The sequence below is a fragment of the Trichosurus vulpecula genome, chromosome 6, assembly GCF_011100635.1.
Source record: "Trichosurus vulpecula isolate mTriVul1 chromosome 6, mTriVul1.pri, whole genome shotgun sequence".
Lineage (NCBI taxonomy): Eukaryota > Metazoa > Chordata > Mammalia > Diprotodontia > Phalangeridae > Trichosurus > Trichosurus vulpecula.
In genome coordinates, this window is record NC_050578.1 from 197,031,486 (window position 1) to 197,036,303 (window position 4,818).

At 42.9% G+C, this 4,818-nt stretch overlaps 1 pseudogene; it reads left to right on the top strand.

Annotated features, from left to right (window-relative positions):
• The first annotated feature begins 3,096 nt into the window (after nucleotides 1–3,096).
• Nucleotides 3,097–4,363, top strand: LOC118855540 (annotated as a pseudogene).
• Nucleotides 4,364–4,818: the final 455 nt, after the last annotated feature.

Below are 4,818 nucleotides of genomic sequence, written 5' to 3' on the forward strand. Positions count from 1 at the left end.
TTTTCTGTGAGATCTGCTTGAGTTCATCTCTTTGGTAGAAAATGGGGTTATAATAGGAAGTTAACTGGGCTGTTCTAAATTTTGATATGTTAAAAAAAATCTAGTTCTTCTGGGGCACCATCCAACCTGTAATCATTCTGATTATTTCTTAATTTATTAATTCATTTGTTTATTCTCCTTATTATAAAAATGTTGTGGTTCAAATGGATATGTATTAAGCTATTTATGCTTATCATCACTTCATCACTTACATAGAGGGTCTCTTCCATAAGTCTTTATACAGCTAGGTTCATATTAGTATGAATGATGAATCCACTGAAGTGGTCTCATGTATTCAAATTGGCACTATTTACAGTCATAATTATGTACAATATAGTAATTGGCTCCTACCCAACGGAAATATGCAGTAGAAATTCAAATAATGCAGCACAAAGACCTTAAATTCTACAGAGTGGGGGAAGGTCGTGGAAGTACATTTGTACACCTGCCATGTGATAAATATAAAGCAAATACAAATGAATCATAGGGAACAAGAGAGTACACTCACACATAGGGAGGGGGGCAGGGCAGAGATTAGGAAAGGCAGAGGTGAGGAGGAAAGACATTCCAAGAATGCAAATGCATGGAGGCAGGAAGGTGAATGTGTGCCATTTTGGCTGGAACCTAGGGTACATGCCTTCCTTACCTCTGCCTCAGACTGCCTAGTTTCCTTTAGGGATCAGCTCATCCCTGTTGTGGGAAACTTTTCTTGGCTTTCCTAGTTGTTGGTATGACTCTTTCCTCTTCTTTCTCCTCTTTCAATAGTATTTCCCCAGTACAACATAAAGGCAGGGACTGTTTTGTCTTTGTTAGAATAGGGTAGATTGGAATAATGTTGCATGAGTCTTGAAAGACTGTCTAGAGCCAGATTCTGAAGGGCTTTAAATGTCAAGCTGAGGGGTTTGTATTTTATTGTAGAAATAATGGGGAGTCACTGAAATTTCTTGAGCTAAGTAAGAAGGATATAGAACTTGCTTTAATAAATATTTCAGTTGTGTGGAGGATAGATGAGGGAGAGGAGAGATATAAGGAGGGATTTCAATTAGGAGGCTATTGCCAGTGCAAAGGAGAGGTAATGAGGTCCTGTAAGAGCCGAAGTCACGTAAGTAGTAAGTGGCAGAACCAGCATTTGAACACAGGTCCCGTGACTCTACATCTAGCACTCTCCCTACTGCCCTGGGCTTTGTGAGTATTCAGCTGCTTAGAAGTAGGACATGATCTCGTCCTCTTTGAGCAACCAAAAAAGATCCCTTTTCAAATTTCTGTGCACTTTTACTGACGTCAGAACACAAGTTCTGGAAGGCTTGGGGAAGGACTGTATGTCAGCCATGAGGGGATGGCATTTTTTTCCCCTTCAGTTCCAGTATCTGAGGAAAAGTGCCTGGTGAATAGCAGCAAGATTGCGAGTCACTGGTGGAGGGAGTGTGTGCCAGGAGAAAAAAATTAAAATGGGCCCTTAAATGAATCGATCAGTCACTCAATCAACATTTATTAAGACTTACTATGTGTCAGGCACTGGCATGTTTTCTTATACTTTGTATTATATTTACTAATTTACCACCCCTCTCTAAACTGTAAGCTCCTTGAGGACAGGGGCCCTGTTTTACTCCTCTTTGTATTTCCTTGAATGCCTAGCAGAGTCTCACAAGTAGTGGCTATTCGGTCAATAGTGAATTAGATGGCTGTTGAATTGAATAAGGAATAAACATTCTATGTCTTTTTGTATGGTCTTATTTGCTTGTCCTACCTTTCCCCCAGTTGCTTCTTAACTCTTTTAGGAAATAGATTATTTCTTGTAGTTCTTTTGTAGTTTTCTATAGCACCTTATTCAAAGATCATTTATTACATAATATCCAATGAATGTTGGATTTTTTTTTCTGATTTTCAATGCAACTTTATTTTCATAATTCAAAAACAAAGAGATACTTGTTTTTAACTATAACCGAGCACAAGACTGCTTGCTTGGAATCTGGAAGCATCAGTCTGATACCATATCACAATTCAAGATATTTTTTTTGTTTAGGGATTGTTAACACCTCTAGGAAGGAATATTTAGAGGGGAAAATGGTCCTGCAATCCAAGCAGAAGGGATACTGCCTTCTAAGAAACACAACAGTTCTTCAATACCTCTCTGGGCAAGGGTGAGCTTAAGCTGGTTCTGGGTCAGACCATATTTGTCTAGATCTTCAGAGCCATTACTTAGGGTAGTATGAAGCTCCTGTATGTCACAAGAAGCCTGTTAGAACTTGTCATATAGGCTGGACAGCTAGATGGTACAGTGGGTAGAGCACAGGATCTGGAGTCAGGAAGACCTGAGTTCAAATCTGACCTCAGACACGTACTAGCTGTGTGACCTTGTATAAGTCATTTAACACTGTTTGCCTCAGTTTCCTCAACTATAAAATGAGCTGGAGAAGGAAATGGCAAACCACTCTGTTATCTTTGCCAAGAATATCTCAAATGGGGTCTTGAAGAATCAGACATGCCTGAAAAGTGATTGAATTGAATAAATATATAATAACTAACATTTATATTGCATATTAATGTTTACAAAGTACTTTATATATACATGTATACATGTATATATAGATATATGTGGGTATATATATGTATATATATATATATGTGTATGCATATGTGTATGGGAGTATTAACCATTTAGGTTATGTATTGCCTGCACGGGTCTGTCTAGATGTGACTCAGATGAAGGTATGAATAGCTATCTCTAGAATATTTTCCACCCACACTTCTCCAAGGGAGACCGATCCTTGCCAGGAATGGAGAAGGAGACTAGAGCCATAAGACTTCCTACTCTGCTTTACTCAGAGACGGCTTGTCAGAATGGAATGATATCTATTTACCTCAATAATGTTGTTAGTCTAGGAAAATATTTTAGATCCAAGTTGTGCTCCTGTAGTGGTTGTCCCACTACCACCACCACCAGCACCACCACCAGCACCAGTACCAGTACCACCACCAGCACCACCACCACCACCATGCCTACTATGTGCCAGGATCTGTGCTAAATGCTTTACAAATATCATCTCAGGAATCACCATGGCGTCTGGGACCCTCCACACATACCCTGAAAACCGGTGGACCTTCAAGGCCCTCATTGTTGCATGGTACAGCAGGGCCCAGATCTGCATGCTCTCTGCACTGCCCCACTTCCACTTTGGTCAGACCAATTGCATCCCCAAATTCCCCTGAAAATTTCCTGGGCAAGGTTCTAGAGTTTGAGGGTGATGATGGATTCTCTGTGTTCGAAAGCAGTGCCATTGCACACTATGTGGGCTACGATGACCTTCGAGGCTCTAGTCCGGAGTCAGCTGCCCAGGTGATCCAGTGAGTAAGCTTTGCCAACAGTGACATTGTCCCTCCAGCCGGAACCTGAGTGTTCCCCACTCTGGGAATCATGTACCTCAACAAACAGGCCACAGAAAACGCAAAGGAGGAGGTGAGGCAGGTTCTGGGGCTGCTCGATGCCCACCTGCAGACTCGGACTGACATCACAGTTGTGTGCACCATCTTGGGGCTCTATAAGCAGGTCCTAGAGCCTTCTTTCTGGCAGGTCTTTCCCAGTACAAATGCCAGTTCCTCACCTGCATCCACCAGCCTCAGTGCCCGGAGGTGTTCGGAGAGGTGAAGCTCTGTGAGAAGATGGTGCAGTTTGATGCTAAAAAGTTTGCTGAGTCAGCCTAAGAAGGAAGCCCCAAGAAACGAGAAGGCACAGGGAGAAGAGAAACAGAAGTCCCAGGCTGAGCCAAAGGAAGAGAATAAGGCAACCACAGCCCCCAGCCCCGAGGAGGAGATGGACGAGTGTAACCAGGCTCTGGTTGCAGAGCCCAAGGGCAAGGATGTCTTTGCCCAAAAGTACATTTGTGTTGGATGAGTTTAAGCCAAAGTCCTCCAATAGGGACACGCTGATGGTAGCCCTGCTGTACTTCTTGGAGCACTTTGACAGCTGGTCCCTGTGGTATGTAGAGTACTGCTTCCCCCCAGGAGCTGCAGCCTTCATGAGTGACAACTTCATCACTGGAATGTTCCAGTGCCTGGACAAGCTGAGGAAGAACGAGTTTGCCGGCATGATCCTTTTTGGCACCAACAATAGCATCACTATTTCTGGAGTCTGGGTTTTCCTGGGAGCTAGGAACTTGCCTTCTCACTGTGTCCAGACTGGCAGGTAGATTACGAGTCCTACACATGGCATAAGCTGGATCCTGGCAGTGAGGAGGCCCAGACCATGGTCTGAGAGTACTTCTCCTGGGAGAGGTTTTTCCAGCACATGAGCAAACCCTTCAATCAGGGCAAGATCTTCAAGTGAACAACCTCCCTGTTACCACCTAGCTTCCTGCTTCCTCCTCTGTATGGAGGTGCTAGTTATTAAATGAAACTGAAGGTAGAAAAAAAATCTCTTTTGCCCTCTTGATTCTTAACAGGGAAGAAGTTCCCCAAGCAATATATCCAAGGCTTGACGCCCTTCCCACCAAATGCCAGTTACACAAAAACAGATTTCATGGATAGGAAATAAACCCAGTGATTTAAGCTGAAAATAAACAGAAATCAGAGAAGGTATACAGATGAGAATATATCAGATAATACACAGAGTGAATGAGCTTTCCTGCTGGGCGTGAAATATCTCAGCCTGAGATAGCCAGAGTCCTAGATCTCACTCTGGGGAAATTTCACAAAGTTTCTTTTGTAGCTTTATGTGGATAGGCAGGTGGTGGAAATGCCAGCTCCTGGAACCTTGTTTTCTTCTCTCTTGAATCAGGAAGC